Raw genomic sequence first — 17,426 nt, forward strand, 5'->3', positions numbered from 1 at the left:
TCCTGCTTATATCTGTCTGCAGGTCTGTCTCCATAAGCTTGATCATAAAAGGAGAATTCACTTTGTTTTCTGTTTAATACCAAACATTTGTTTCTTTCCACAAAATTAGTACAACCTAATACTGAACCTGCAACTTTGTTTTGCTAGATGATCTTAAGGTCCTTTCCAACCCTAACTATTCTATGATTCTATGATTCCATAATGTTGTATTTATATATTAAACTGCGTTAACTTGCTAAGACCAAATCAGCTGATGGAAGAGATGAAATCTTAACCTGCTATCTGGGTTTTCTTGTATCTTACAAAAGTACTGTAAGAGGTAGCCAAAATAAGAATCCATTTGATTTTACAGGTGACTTTAACAGGAATATTTGTACTATTTTGAAACCAGAGAAAGTGCAACATGTGTGAGGCAGCCACATTCATCTTTTCACAGCACATGAAAAGTACCTTTCCCACAGATGGTTTAACAGTGATTTTGGATTTGCTTTTTCCGATGTAACACAGCTATATCTCTTTCTCTAATATGTCTTTACGTATTTATTTCTCAATCCCCTTTATCACACTGTGAAGTGTTTTGGCTTGTTGTTTTCATGGCTGTTTATGGCAGTCTGTTGTTCAATTGGATACCACTTGTGTCCTTGCTCTTTTCAGCACAGCATAGCCAGTCAGCCAGTCTTGCCAGCAGGAGTTAAGTGGAACTTGGGTACTTTTCCAGTTGAACAAAAAAACCCTGTTCTTCCTGCAGCCTGCATTTCAACAATGAGTAAAGAGAAGCTTCATAGTCAACATTAAATAAAAACACATGGTTTCCTGCAGCTGGAGTCTTAATCTTGCATTAGGGTTCCCAGAGCCAATGCTGCAAGGGGCAGCTTTTAGATAGCTAGTGGTACTTCAATTGCAAAACTCTCAGTTAAACCTGAGTTTACGGCTGCTCATCACAAAACTACTGAAAGAGAAATAGTTTTTGCAGCTTCTTGTTTTGGAATGCTGATGGGAATCAGAGGAGAACAGTCCTGTTATTTTATAGGAGACTACAGTTTCTTTACTGAAGGTAGAAAGCCACTCAACTTTATTTAGCAGCATTGTTCTTCATTTAACTAGCTCTTCCATCCATCTGTCCTTGGATATCTTCCCTTCTTGCATTACCTGAGTTCTCTAATAGTGGAGTTATAGCTTGTAAAAATTATGCTAATCTTGTTGTATTAACAGCTGCATGTTTTGGTTTCACTTCCTATGTTGTTCTTGCGGAAGGTGCCATAATCTTAAATTCTCATCTGAAAATGTTATGATCTTTTCACTTTTTTTTTCTCTTGACTTACATTTCAAAGAGATCTGCTGCTTTTTATCATCCTGTCCACCTTCCCATTACAAGTTTATATTATGATATTATGATATTGAGGCAGTCTTTGATTGTTTTTTAGTTTGCGTAGTTCCTTGTGTAATATGTTCACTTGCTTGTCTAGTAGCATGTTCACTTAGTTGTCTAGAATGCTGCATGTCAGTGAGACAACCTGCACAAGCCTAATCTCATCTGCCTTGTTTTTTTTTAATAGCTGGCATATTTTGTCTGATGTGCTTATAAATTGCCTGAGTGTTTGGCTGAGCCCTTTCTGATAATTAATATATTATTCACCAGGGATTTTTATAAATATATTTCCTCTTTCTCTTTTTTTTTCTGAAGAATAATAATTGTATAGGGTACTGTCACTACATCTTCCCAGTTGCTCCCTAGCCCCTCCACTGACAGGATTTTACCGCAATGATAGAAAATTTGGTATTTGTTACACTGCTGATAGTTAGCATACAACAGTGAAAATTATTTTACTGTTGTCAACAGTGTACACTCTCTTTAAGGACTTGTGTTAAGTTTCAGCATCTCTGTGCAAGGATTTATAGATCTTTTGAAAATGAATGTGTGCTTGTTATATTGACAGAGGTGAATTAAACTTTTTTTTTCAGCTTTGCTGAAATGAAGAAAACTAAAAACTGAGGAACAAGCGTGAGTGGCAGAATCTGTTTCACTGTTTTTATGGGCAAATACCAAGGATTGTCTCCTCATTGAACCTGTTAAACTGACTTTTGGGGATTGAAGACTGATAAAGTTTATTTCTGATCACACAGTCTGATGATTTTGAGACTTGCTCTTTATCAGGAATATGAGTAAAGTGAATTTACATGTATTTCCATGAGTATTCAGAAGGAATTTATAAATTATATAAATAAGAAACAACAGTGCAAGCTTCCAAGAAAATATTTTATTTAGTTATTATTTTATTATTTTATTTTATTTTATTTTATTTTATTTTATTTTATTTTATTTATTTTATTTTATATTTTCCTTTATTTTCCTTTATTTTGTTTTATGATATTGCCTTGCAAAAGAAAGGGCAGAATTTCTGGTTGCTGTGTTATACTTGGGGCTACTGATGGGAAATGGGGAACAGTCAGCAGAGTTCCTGTAAGGAGAGGAAGGAGAGGAAAGAGACCTAAACTTTCATTTTGGCTGCATTCTGCATAGCCTGAAAGCCTTGGGGAAACTTGCAAGTGTTACGGTAGGGAGGCTACAATGTACTGATCCAGTCTGAAGATAACCAAAGCACAGCTAAGGGTGGGGAGTCTTGAAACTGATTAAAAGTAATCACAGCCCTGTGGCCCGAGGCATGCAGAAAACAGAGCCACTAATGCTATCCGGGAATCCATATAATGTCCTACATAGCAATTGCCAGTAAAGAGAAGAATAAATTTCTCTAGTCTTCTTCTTGAAGCCAGGGAATTTCTTATTTCTGCTGGTGTGGCGAATGAGAGTGTTACTCTGAAGTGTCTCAAGTGTCAGCCCTGATGCTGGTGGGGAAGAGAGTTTTCTATATCCAATAGGTGCCTTGACTTTCATGTTTCTTAATTTATAATCCAATGTATACCTATCTTAATTCATAATCCAATAGAAGCTATACTGAGAGATACCAAAACCTTATTTTTTTGTCAGATATATTGTAATACATAGAATAACAGTGGGAAGATAGTGCTGAAAAGTAATTGCAGTAAGATATTTTGATAATGGCTATACAGCACCTGCTGAGAATAGCTTATATGCTATTGATTTCAGTAAGAATATTTACTGTAATAAACACAGTAGAGGTCTATTTTTAGCTTAATATAAAGATTTGTAAAAAAGAACGATGAATTACGTTATTCAGTTGTATCTCTTGAATTATCTTAACCGTGTGTGGTTGCTCTTAAAATTAACCAATTTAGTATTTTCTAAAGAGCATCTGGGGAACTGTTTAATATATACAACTGAAAGCAATGTAACTGCAAACAGGCAGAAGTAATATCATGTAGTCACATTTTAGAAACTGAGCCTTGAGTTTCTTAATATATGCCTACATAAATTACTAGTATTAGTTTGCTTCCGCACTTATCTCAATGGGATGTTTTTGCTTCAGCACTTTTATCCCACCTGTTGGTAAACCTGTAAACCTCATTCACATTTCCTCTGGGATTTTTTTTTCCTTCTCATTTACACCAGTTTCAGCTTGTTTTGAATAAATTCCCTAATTTCATGCAAGCATAAAAATGGACAAAATCACAAAGAAAGATGAGAGCATTTGGAATAGAATTTAAGAAATTAAATTATTAGAAAAATAACAGGAAAGTTATTTCAGGAATTTTAAAAATAGGCATGTTTATGTATGCATTTAAAATTATAAAGCTCAGTCCTTGTGAAAGCTGTTTCAGCACTAAAAGATGCATATGTGTACACTATACCTAGGTCTATGCATTGTGCTTGGTACACAACATAATTCTGTGTGTCCTGGGTAATGATGCAACCATTTTCAGTGGCTCTAACTGACTTTCATAGATGCTGTAGGTAGTATTTAACCACTTATTTTTAAGGGTTAAAATTATAGAGAACAATGTCTTTCCAACATAGGTGACCACTGGTTTTAAAATAATGGTCATATATATAGAAATCGGGGTTTATTCACACTTAGCAGTCATAATTCCCATACAAGTGCCATAAATTGTTACTTTTTTACATTATTTGGGATAACTCAGATAAGGGGTTTCAAACTAGAGGTTTTTTTTTTTCTCACTTTATTAAAAATACTGAATTTTCCTTAGTTTTTCAGTGTCATACATTTTATAGTGCTTCCTTATTAATGCCTTTGTTTTAAAAATGGGGCAGAGAGACTCCTGATCTCAGCAAATATCTTAGTGAGTATACTTTTGCTTTGGGGCAAGCACAACTTAATATTCATAAATCTTGGAATGCAGAGGCGGAATGTGAAGAGAATCAATGTAGATTCTGAGGCATTAGGTATTGGGGCTAAATATCTGATGTGAACAACTTATCAGAGGATTGGCAACGTTATTAAAGTATCATGTAAGAGCCAAGCTATTTCTAAGTTTCAAAAAAACATAGAAAGATTCCTAGTACTAGTTGACATTTCAATAAAATATGGCTAAGAAGAAAATACCTCACATAAAGAGATCTCAACAGACTAGCATAAAATGAAACAATAACATTGAAACCATTGCAATAAAATAAAAACAGGTCTTTGTAATGAAGCTTGAAATCCGAAAATCAATTAAAGCTAATTTTTAAAATGACAAGCAATAGTTCATGTAATAGCAAATTGAGTGTTGCATGTGGGGTTTAAAAAACATTTATTTTTGATTGATGAAAATGTCTCAATAAATGCCCATTCCATGAATTTCTTGCTCCATAGCTATATTAACAGGCATTATCTCAATTTGTAACATGGATAAAAACTTGAAGGTAAATATAATAGAATATAGTCCATAAAAAATATACATCTCTTTAACTGAAGCTCTGAGTTGTACTGAAGATGACTCAAGAGGAAAACAGGCTTTGTTACATACCAAAGACTAGGAAGTCAACGCTGTGGCAGATCAATGGCAAAAGGCAGTTCCCGTGTCAATAGACCTTTGTAAAAAGCATTCTGCCATCAGTTCTCCATCTTCGATAATAAGGAGAGTCTGTGTTCAGCATTGTGGATGATAAGGACATGGGACGGTGTGGGGCAGCCTGGGCACCAGAGCCTGCTTTAGAGTTGTGCACAGGACACTTGATTATGAGGTTGCCTCAGCTGCTTCAGAGCCACTGGGATTTTGGCTGGAAAAGGCTGGTCATTTCAGTGACTTTGGGAATGTAAGCTGGTTTTTAGTGCATGATGTGTGTCCTCTACAATGTTCAATTCAGAAAAGTATTGCTTCCAAGTCATTTATGAGGCACCTGCCCTGCAAGCCTATATGCAGGTGCAGCTATCCTTTAGCACAGTTCATGCCTTGGAACTTCTGCATTTAATGACCTATGACAGCTAGGCATTTTTTTTTTTTTTTGTCATTGGCATTTTAAAGAATTCTATTGAAGATGAACAAGGAGGAACAGACTCCATCTTAGCTGTGCTCATTTTGCAGGTCTAGATGCAATAAAAAGCATTAAAACTTTTTATTTTCTCCTTACTGAAGTCAGCAGATCCTGCTCAGAATGCTCAAAAAGACTGGCTCTGTGGAATAAAACTGTGCTATTATTACTCAGACATGGTTACATTCCAGGGTAGGGGTAAAAAAAGAGACTTCTGAGACATGCAGGACTACTCTATTTTACCTGTGGCTCATTGATGTTAGCTAGTGTAAAGTTTGCCAAATTCCTGTTCTTTTGGTCATCACTGGTGACCTTTTTCTAGAAATATCGGGCTTTAATTTCTTTTCTTTGTGCAGATATCTCCTCTCTTTAATTTTCTTGAACTTTATAAAATAATGTTTGAATACAAGTATACCAAATAAAGGATTTTTTTCATGTTACCTACTTCTCAGAGATTTATACTTTTAAGATGATAAACTGTAATTACTCTAGTGAAAGCTGTAAATCACTGAAAATATATAGGTGAAACATGACACTTAAATGTGTGTAGACAGGTGTTTCACAACATCAGTAAAGATCCTTTTGTATTTATCTCCAAACAGGGAAAGTAAAACCTACAGAGTCTGTGTTCTCATAGGGCACAGCTAGTGATACTGGAACTATGCCTTCATCACGTTTTTTGCAGCACACTAGGAGTATGCCTGTCCTGAACACTTCTAAAAATGAAAGTGTTGGTAGATTATGTATGTATAATTTAAAAAATGCTGTCTAATGGAGTGATTCCTATAAAATATGTGAAGGAAGTTGAAAGTGGTTGAAGATCTCTGCTTTAAACAATTTACTGATAACTAAGGTGAAATTTTGTGCTGTGTCTTTAAGGTGCAACTTTCAAACCAAAATGTGAGAAAAAAATCTTTACCTCAACATTGTGCTCTGCTAAATTAGAGTGTGGACACAGAAACTGAAAGTTTTGGAGTCACAGTAGCAATGTATTGCCTCTCAGCTAAGCAGTGGTCATTGGGCCATAGGTATGATCTTTGTCCCACCTCAGCTACAACCAAAAACTAGTTAGTATTAAATCTATTACTATTGATCATATGCTATTTTGTAAGTGTTTAAGAGCAGATATGATCTTTAAAGATTGTCCCCACTTCCCTGAGAAATAATTATAGCTGAAATCCCTTATGGACTTTGTTCCTGCCCCTTCATTAGAGGCCTCTGTCTTTGAGTCCTCCACCAGCATTTATATACCACAGTAGCAGTTGTCTTACACAGTCTGCATCACAGGCTTTCCCTTGTAGACTCACTTAAGGCTATAAAGCTCTTTCATGCTATCACAACAGCATTAAAAAAAAAAAAAAAAGAAAATAGTCTGTGCGCATTGAAATTTCCACAGGTGAATTTTAAAGAGAGAATAAAACATACTAAAGTTGTCCTCAGTCTATAATTTTTAAACCTCCCTAAAGTAAATATAATCACATGAGAGCACTCTGGAAGAAACAATTTGTTTCTTTGTGAGATGAATTATATGTAATTTTTATAAATGTATTCTGTATTCTCACTATGGGCAGAATCTCACAAGAATTATGACATTTCACAGAACTTAGAATTATGGGGAGAAGAATTTAGAAAAAGTGTATGAGTAACATAGGTTAAAATTCTTGATATATTCATGATATATCCACTGCAACCAAATGAATGTATGTATGATAGAAGAGTAGTAAACTACTTCCGTACTCTGGTCAAGATTAGAACCACAGGCTTTCTGCTTTTTTGCAATTTGAATAGTGCTTGAGTTGTTTGTTGGTGAATAGTTGTTAGAATAATAGCTGCTTATTGAATTTAACCTTTGAAAATGTAACAGAATTAATAATTCAACAAACATGGTCACACCTCTCCAAACCAGTTAAACCGTTTTGACAAAAGAAAACCCCCAAAACCAGCAACCAAACCACCACACAAGTTTCAGTAGCTTCACTTTCATGTATACTGTCACAGGGTATAAATTCATGTATTTTTTTGTTTTCAGCAATGTTTGGTAACAAAATTTCTTATTAAAATGCAGTCTTCTCAGCTTCAGAAATAGTTCAGGTATGCTCTGAAGAAGATGCAAGAAATTCCCTCAGTGGTTCCATAAAGATGAGGACAGGGATTACAGTGTGGTTCAAATAACAGATTACCAAATGGACAAATGAAAAATAAATTACTTACAATATTATTACTATTGGGCCTTTTTAGAAACTTGAGCTACCTGCACATGTGAACACAGTTTTGTAAGGTGAAGAGTAACTTCTTGGTTTATCAGAAAAGCTCGTATGGGTAAGAATGACTTGCATGTTTATATAGATAGAATTTAGCAGTAAATTTCCAGTGAAACATTTCTATTTGTTAATAAAACTTGTTTTTCTGATATTAAGATGTTTTTCGCTATGTGGGAGGTTATAAGATTTTTACTGTTCCTTCAATTTTTTTTGTTGTTTTCACCTGCATTGCTAACAAAATTCAATCATTAAATGGATCACCAGACTAACCAAAAAGATGCAATAATGAGTAACAAAGTAGGGTAGTACCCATAATGTTTGAGAAATTTGGTGTACATCGTAATATAAGTTTTTTTTAATAGGTAAGAAAATATATTTTTTTCTAGAGGTTAGCAAAAAAAAGGTATATAAAATCAGTTCAACTTGTCAGATCGTAAGGTGCAATAGCTTACATAGACAAAACATGACTTTTTTGACCATCACTAGTTCAACCTGACTTACATGTATGTGTACTGTGTTGTAACGTATGCTTATCTCTTATGCAGTATTTTTTTAAGTGTTAATTTGGAGCTGTGAAGATTTTAGGTGTTTGTGGGTTATTTTTGTTTTTGGTTTTTATTTTGAGTAGCAGAGTTTTTGACCAATCTTTGTTATGTGTGCTGTGAAAAACATCGTGACCTAGTAAATAAAAGATTTATATGCCTCATATTTCCTGTACATGCTTTTGTAGGTTGTTTAAACTTTTGGGTCATGCTAGTACGGTCTGGTCTACCAGCAAAATTCAGAGCTTAGTTTGTAAAACCATGATTTGTGTGAGGGAAATTCTGTGGCATTTTAGCGTCACTGAGGTGTTAAGTGTGTTTATGAAAAACACTAATCTTATTCTCTGCAAAAAGTATCAATCCCCAGGATGAATATATTTATTTAGCAGATAGAAAAGTGTAGAAGACTTTCAGAACGGGGCTAGTGAGACAAGTACTGTGACAAGAAAAGCTTTTGGTCTGGGGAGTGCAGGAGGAAATAAAGACCTGTCAGTCAAAGCCGGACTGCCACCTGGTGCTCACAGGAATAGGAGCTGCCTGCCTGGGCTCTTATCCCTCACCTTCCGAATTAATTGCAGTCAGCATGAGAACTTACCCATTTACTTAATTGTTCATAACTTTAGGACTGTGTGATCCAAATTATTACATTTCTTAACAGTGTAATAATGTAAAATGACAAACTTTTAAATTGTATCTTTAAATTATTTAGAGGTCTTAACTGTTGATTAAAAAAATCACCTTCATAAAACATGTAATTGTGTTTTTATACAAGAAAATATGTACATTCTGACTGTGGCAACACTGTAGAAGCTAATTAACTGTTTCTGGACAGTTCTTTTGAAGAAATATGTGTGGGCATGATTTTACTTGGTATTAGCTGTCTCAAATTGTTTTCTACAGAAAGGATAAACTAACAGACTAAATCCTGTATATTTTTAAGATGTTTTTTCGTTTCTGCCAGAATCCCATGGGTCCGATGGATCCATAAAATCTTATTCTTTTCACACAAGCTGGGGTTCATATTTTTTAACTTCAGCCACTCTGGTAAGGCAGAAGGGACACTTCTGTGGTCTTCAGAAGCAGTGGGACACTTCCAGATGGCAATGTATCCTACCCAAGACTGGCCTCCTAAGACAGAGGAAAGATTACATCAACTCTAGAAATGTCCATTTCTCCTCCTTGATTATAGCCTGAGAAGTCAAATTAGGAAAGTAAAGTTAATGAGAGGAATTTCACTTGAACTTTCTTATTTGGCAAATTCTACTTTTTTTGACACAAAGAGCATGTCTCAGCTTTGAGCCATGACTGGCTGAGGCTGGATATTAATTTTCAATGGATTTCCCTCCATGCTGTGAAATAATCATTTAATAAAGCTTTCAGGGGCAGTGTGAACCTAGTAATATAGCTTTAATAGATCTGTTGCCTGGGAACTTAAATCAAGGCTTAGGCCCAATGCCAGTATTAAGGTAAAGACCCCCATAGGCAGCTTTGTCCCCTGTGTAGGTCTTAGACAATCCAAATCTGTTTTGGTAGTATTCTTCTTAGTGGGAATGTTGACAGTAGTGCTCAGTACAAACCTCTGCCAGAGACAAAAAACAACATCCCAGTTTGGAAGATAAATAAAATATGCCAAATGATAATATTTTCCACTGCTGAAATCTTTCTTATATGATCTGGTCCCAGACCTTGGAAGAACTTATGAAAACATACTCTATTAATTGCTTGCAATATTTTTCAAAGAATACATTATTATTTTTTTCAAGTACTGTCACCATCATATTACGTAAAATTTGTATATATATATTTTAAAAATCTACATATTCACAGATGTATCCAAAATTAGTTCATAATAGTTCACTCTATAAAAAAGAATTTGGTAATCATATACTGGACAGAATGAATAGTTATTACATTCTCCCCTACAAAACACGAGAGAGGCACAAGAGGGTTCTGTCCTTCACCTTTAACTAATCTTCTAGTTCTGCTCCTGTTGTTGCTTAATAATCTTGAAAATTTTAATGTAAATTCAAGTAATATGTAGTATGTTTTAACCTGGTAAATACTAAAGTGCTTTTCTAAGTTATAACCTTGGTACAGCTTTTAGCCAAGGAACCACCCTTTGCAATCTAAAAGGCCTGGAAACAGGACACTCTGAGATTTGGAGAATATAATGTGAAAACAGCCGTAGTACCACACTAGGAGTTGATACTTTGTGCTTACCTAGTGCCAAAGTCTATGCTGGAGAGAACATTTACTTCACTTCTCCATTTTAAAACAAGAAAAATAATTGAATCTTTGGGCTCCATGAATATCAGCAGTTCCTCTGTGATGAGATTTTGCGCAGGGGCTGCAAATAGAGTAGAAAGATGCATTAAAAAATTATTATATGCTTTACAGCATTTCAGCAATGTAAAGAGGTAGCCAAAAAGTTCATCACAAGTTCTTGATGCAATAGGTTCCTTAATAGTGAGGATTTGAATCCGTGACTAGGTCCACCTTTGCTTAAAAGCAATTTTGCACCTGTATTGCAAGGTGATAATCATCTTTAAAGTCTTTATGTAATATTTAATTTAGTCATTATGATACATATGAGAGTACAAAAACATAGAAAAAAAAAGCCATTGTTATTTTTAGCACTATATTTTAAAATATTTGGATAAAACATTTCCTGGTCATACGCATCTATAATAACAATTGATTTGAGCAGCATGTAAACAATTGAAAGTTTAAGTACTGTGTCTAGAATGCCCAGTCTAACATAATTAACTAACTTAATTAGTCTTTATTTCTTGTAGCAACACAAATTCAATAGCAGTGGTTAGAAAAGTGTAAACCTTGGAAGCAGTTTCCAATAGGAGAAATTTAAGATCTAATGGTGGCATCTTCAAAGACTGTACAGTTAGAGGATTTGAGGTGTAGGACTGTCCTACTGTTGACAGTCCATCAATTGCGAAATACTTTAGTGACACTTTAATCAATGACAGATAAATTTAAAAAGTCCCCATGACCTTCCTGGTCTTTCAAATCTTAGGGGAAAAAAAAGAGCTAATCTTAATCCTTGATTTCCCTTTTGGCAGCTTCTGCAAGTGAGCTGGAAAGTGTCTGTTAACAAGGAATAGCTCAACTGAAACAAATTCCTCTTGCTTTTGTCTCCAAGTGAACTGCACTGTGGAAGGACATGAAATGTAAATGCACTGCCTAAGAGGTTTACAGTAAAAGGTAAAGTACAGTCTGAGGGTGACTATTAACATCTCCATTGTGTAGCAAATACTCAGAATGGTAAAAGGCTGTTGTTCAAGAAACAAGTAAAAAAAGCTTTAGTGTTTTTTAAAGGTTCTCTGTAGAGATCTAAATTTTTCATGTGAGTTGTCCTTGTAGCCTTGTTAGGAGCTGTTATTAGAACCGCATGAAGAACCTGATAGTTATTCAGGTGTATGAAGTTATATGCAACAAAAGTATGCAAGAAGAGGGGGAAAACATCCTTATATTCTATAGTGTAATATATAGAATATAATTAATATGTTCTGATCTTCAGAATGATGCTTCAATTTAGGTGAAGAAATTTTCTTCAAACATTTATGCTGATTTGTGCCCATTTATGGATCAAACTTTTAAGTGAATGGGTTTTGTGTAGTCATGTTTGTAGGAAACATTGTACGTTTACAATTTTGCAAATAAATATTCCACGTAAGGGGTTGGATAAGGGATTCCTCTAAAGCCCATGAAAGTTAATGGTAAAGTGATCCATATCGATTTTAGTGGATATTAGGTGAGGCCTTATGTGCAAATATAAATAATTTCCAGCTGAAGTTGAGCATACAAACATTTAGGTAACTCTTATTTCATTTGCCTTTATATATCTGGGCTCCCGGACTGGACTTCCGAAAATATTGCAGATGGGATATTCTGAGTACTTCATATTGTAGTGGGTAAAAACAAAGCTATATTGTGTATCCTAGTTAATCTCTCAAGTGCTGACCCCTTTACCTTTGGGGTAAAGGATGAACTAGATGATCTCTCCAGATCTTTGCTGCCATTTTCTATTATTTTTTAATTGTATAGATGTACGAATAGCTGATTCGTGATATTGAAAGTTTTTAAAATATAATTGCTGACTTACACTTGTGAAATTTGATTCATTCATCTCTTTTATGCATGTTATGATGGGAAAATATGAAAAAAATCTTTCACTAAGGTTGCAATTTAAAGAAAACACAAAGTTCAAAAGTGGGTTTCTGCAAGAAATTTTTATGCCTACACTGTAATGTGACTTAAAGAACAATTACAGATGGAGTCCTTCTACTAGGAGAATTTTACGGTCATAAAGTAGACTTTGTTGTCATTTACACTGAATTGATTTCATTGACTTCAAAGAAGTCAATATAAATTTTAAGTGTTTTATTTGAGATGTGAATACAGACCACAGGCTGAAATTTCTTGAAATTTCACATATGATTTCAGTTAAATTAATTAGAATTGCAGGAATACATGAAAAAGTACATACATAATTTTGTTATTTACTTCACTGGGCTGAAAGTGGAAATCGCATCAAAAACCCTATTCAGAGCAAAATTGTTGTTGTTTTCCTTAAAAAAACTTAAGTTTAGCTTTGATGGCTGAAATTCAGTGGGAGTTGCATGGAAGTACAGAGGACAGAAAATTTCCGTTTCATCACTCTTCAGAAAATGGTGTGAAAGTCTCCTAAATGAGATCCAGCAATCACTCTGTGAAATAGCATGGAGGTATGGACGAAAGAGAGAGAAAAAGCAACTTCCTAGCCAAAGGGAAGGCTTGCTTTCTTTTCTTTTCTTTTTTCTTTTCTTTTCTTTTCTTTTCTTTTCTTTTCTTTTCTTTTCTTTTCTTTTCTTTTCTTTTCTTTTCTTTTCTTTTCTTTTCTTTTCTTTTCTTTTCTTTTCTTTTCTTTTCTTTTCTTTTCTTTTCTTTTCTCTTCTTTTTCTTTTCTCTTCTTTTTCTTTTCTCTTTTCTCTTCTTTTCTTTTTCTTTTCTTCTTCTCTTCTCTTCTCTTCTCTTCTCTTCTCTTCTCTTCTCTTCTCTTCTCTTCTCTTCTCTTCTCTTCCCTTTTCTTTTCTTTTCTTTCACTAGAACAGTGTGTGGCTGAAGATCAGAGCTGACATTGATCCCACCTAGTATTGGAGAGCTATATCTGAATGAGCTACCCCAACATATTTGGGAGTCCATGGAGACAAATATGTGCTTTTGGGTGCAGTATATGCAACCTATTTTAGAGGATGGGACTGCTGCTCTCACTATGAAGAGTGTCTTGGGTCAGAGGAGTGTGAGATGTTTTACTATTCGTTTTTGTTTTCAGTGGCCAGTTGAGTTTGTGACCTAAAGCCATTTCTTTATTCATGGAAGAGATCTGTTTTTTCTATTAAAACCAGTGCTTGAACCACATGCCAGAAAGCTGGCATGCTGCCACTCTGGTGCTTTTATTGTGGAAATTAGAAGAGCAGTAGGTCATCTTTCCTGTCTCTGTAGTAAGAAATGGGTAGCTGGATTGCCCAGATACATTACAACTTCTGGGGATTTTCTTTAGTCAGATTAACTAAGTAAGGCTGTTATTTGATGTATAATATCTTGATCATGCAACCCTGCATTCCTGGTGAAGGAGACTTGGAACACAGCTCTTGTCAGATATTATGACAGGATTTCCAAATGAAAATATTTCCATTTCTTACATTTTACTTCCTTTTTGAAATATTCCATGGGAGAAATTTTCTGAGTAATTCTGACCACAAATATATTTCAATGATTTTGTTACAGTATCCTGATACAGTATTGTATCCTAATCCCAAGGGTAAAAGTGGTATGTGTTTTAATCTAGTTCAAAATAAATGACAAATGAAACTTCAAGCCTAATTCATATATTAAAAAATGCTAAATTCAGCCAACATGAATGATTTTATTGTAAACATTGATTGTTTTGTACAAATGTTTGTTCAAGAAAAGCAACTCTTATAATAAAATTTAATATACTTAAATGTCCTTTCATGGAAAAAGAAACGCATTTCATGCTTGCTAGACGAAGTTTTGAATTTTCAATGGAAACTCAGTGTATTTTAATGAAAATTATTCTCCCAAGGGATGAGAAACACTTTCCACTTGTATGTAAATTTCTATTTTCTAAATAAAAAGAGCAGCCATTGTACAGTTTATAAGAAGTGTGAAACAGTTTTCTTCTTTTCTAACCCACTCAGACTTCACTGCTGGAAAAGCAAGTAGTTTATTAGGTTAGGTTAATTTAGATTAATCATACTATTTTACAGCTAAATCTGTATAACACATCACAGGTCTTAACTACCCCTCCTGGTTATCACAGAATTTTAACAAATTTGCAGTTATTATCTCTTCCAGAAAGTCTGGTCTACCTATCTTCTCAGCTCAGAAGAGCAGAAGGTTGTGGCTACTACATACCCGTACATGACTGGGTGATACTTCTGGTTTGTGTTGCCTCCCTGCTGCTGACTTCTGCCTTACATTCTTCCTGGCACATCAATGAGGCCATGTTTTGCCACAAACGTGTTGCAAACTGGAAGTTTTTAGAGGCCCTGTGCTATTCAAGTCAACGGGTCTCTTTCTGTTCAGTAAGTGCCTACTGCACTTTGGCCCTGAACAAGTGGGTGATGATAAAACCACAAATTTCACTAGGCTCAGCAAGGAAGGAAAAAAATGGATCTATAGTATAAAAACAAAGGACACACTGGAAATATATAAAAGACATGCTCCAAGAAATATGGAGACCAATGAGAAGATGGCCATGGGTTTCAATTTCTTTTAGATATGGCTCAGGCAGATAACATAATATTGTACAGTGCGTGTTTTATTGTGCTGAACATGGATTTTAATATAGATGACACAAAAGTAAAAATGTATATTATTGCCTGACTTTGCTATGATTTTTTTTTTTGCTTTGGGGTGGCCTCTTTGCTTTGTCCTCTTCCTTTAAAACTAGGATGGCTTATAATCACTAATGCACATATATCTTTAACAGAACTGAAGCACATCTCAAATGTGGTTATACATGAACTCTAAAAGCCCAACTAGTACTTTGACCATGAAGGCAGGGTTTGTGGGGATATTTCTATTGTCAAAGAAGTGTGCAACCAAACACAATTGTTCCAAAAAGCCTTTGAATAAAAATGGTATAGATATTGTTTTAAATTTTTAAATAGTTTGGGGTGTCTTTTCTGTGATAGATCTATTCTTTTTGATGTTAGTGATAACATACATTCCATCAATCAGTCTCCCCAGTGACCTGCTGAAGTTTGGTAGTATATCTATTAAAATGTTGCTTAAGTTCATCCACCTTGTTTTTCTCTACACCAGCTTCTCCTTCACAAATTATACCTTGTTGAGAGGCAGGGGAAAAATAAAGCTCCACTGTGTGTGTGAGGAATATTTTCCACTGGTCTTGAAAAAGCAGTTAAGGAATGTTCCATTTATTCTTCCAAAGCCAATGTTTGCCTTTTTGAATAATTTTGATTGTTTTTCCCTCTCAATTCATGGTATTTTTCAAATTTTATTTATTTCTTTTAAAATAATTCTGTGCCTGCTTGTGTTAGATATTTATCACTTGCAGTGAATGCTAGATTACTCATGAGATTGAGGCAAATCACTGGAAAACAGAGAGGAAAAATCAGAATCCTTGCAATATCTTTCACATTTTCACACTCTGACATGTAGTGTTTTAAAGAATACTTATAAGAAAATACACTTATAAAACTATATTATTGCTTCAAATATTAATGTAATATGAACCAATTTTTACTGAAATCAACTATATAGTCCTGAATAATTTTTATAATTATCAAACAAAAATGAGCACGTTTGTTACATTTTTATTGTACATTTAATTGTGCCGTAGTAGACCAAAAATGTCCAAATCTCTTAGAATAAAAATGTTTTAAAATTCAAAAGACATAAAAATGATTTCATTTTTCATTGTTTACTCTGATTACACATCCACTTACTCTCACTATGTAATATTCAGACAGATTTTTGCTTTCAGTACTCATATCTATAGGAGGTGAGCATATTTATTGTGTTGCAAAAGAAAAATCCCATTGCAGATTAATCATATGGAAATATTTTAAAGAATTGTTGCATGACAAATTTATGCAATGAACATTTGCATTTTAAATTATATTTAAGTAGGTGTGAACAACATCTAGAAAACATTTTCATGCAGCTGTATTGCACTATAAAATATTATAAAGCTTTAGTGACAGACTATGCACAGTAGATATTTTTTTAGGAATCATGATGATTAAGAAAAAAATCCCAAACATAAAATGCATACATAAGAAACCTTTAGTATTATAAGCATTGTAATAAGTAAATTCTGCAAATTCTAAGTCTCAAACAGTTCTATAACTCATCCTATTCAAACCTAATACAGCACAATGCAATTTTTACAGTGTCCTTTGTGCTAGTATCCTTGAGCACTTTAAAATGAATAAAGTTAAAATTAGCAGTGTAGCACTCAGTTTCCTAAAGGAGTTACTTTAGAAAAACTAAGTAAAATCAATGCCTTAAATGTTTGGATTTAAAACCGTGCCAATTGTAGCTCTTTTTATTTCAAGTAGCAAAATACTCCAAATCTCCTGAACAAAATGTCTGAAGGCTCTATAGGTTTAGGATATCGAAAAAGTGTTTAAGAATTATAAAACCATCATCTATCAGTCTCTGAGTGCATACTGATAGGCATGGAAAGTAGACGTAATGGCTAGGTATAGCTATACAGCAGCTTTTGCATGAAATAATAAGCTAGTAGTTTATTTGTATTTCTATAGTATGTTTCACCTGAAGATCTCAAAGTGATCCCTCTGTTAATTCTAGAGAGCAATATAAGCCACTTACAAAATACACCAATGAACTGCAGTAGTGTGCTGAAAAAAAAGTTTTGTTTGAGCAGCAGGAGTTGCAACCCTCTAATATACCATGGGGTCAATTGCGCATCAGGAGGCTTCACTTGTGTAACAGGGCTGTTTGTAAGTGATTTTATTGAACGCTATTCCAAAGTTGATTACTGAAGGTCCTGTATTTACATATACAGCCATCATTTGCAAAAAACAGAGTTTTGTACGAAGTCAGCAACTGCAGGTGCAGCAGGAAGAACTATAGAAGCAATGGCTGTGTTCTCTCTCTTGCAAAAGCACGTAAAAGTATACCAGAAGCTATAGATGAAAAATACCAGGAAATCCACATGTT

At 34.4% G+C, this 17,426-nt stretch overlaps 1 long non-coding RNA gene across 2 annotated transcripts; it reads left to right on the forward strand.

The window, feature by feature from the left end:
- Nucleotides 1-433: 433 nt before the first annotated feature.
- Nucleotides 434-14,791, forward strand: LOC134159069 (uncharacterized). Of its 2 annotated transcripts, none has more exons than XR_009963029.1 (3): nucleotides 434-1,054; nucleotides 11,273-12,120; nucleotides 14,536-14,791. It is a non-coding gene; the product is annotated as an uncharacterized LOC134159069 (long non-coding RNA). The 2 variants fall into 2 exon arrangements; XR_009963030.1 differs by lacking the exon at nucleotides 14,536-14,791 and adding an exon at nucleotides 13,299-14,147.
- Nucleotides 14,792-17,426: the final 2,635 nt, after the last annotated feature.

This window comes from Pezoporus occidentalis, unplaced genomic scaffold (assembly GCF_034315485.1).
Source record: "Pezoporus occidentalis ecotype Australia unplaced genomic scaffold, CSIRO_AGI_Poc_V1 ctg14, whole genome shotgun sequence".
Taxonomy (NCBI): Eukaryota; Metazoa; Chordata; class Aves; order Psittaciformes; family Psittacidae; genus Pezoporus; species Pezoporus occidentalis.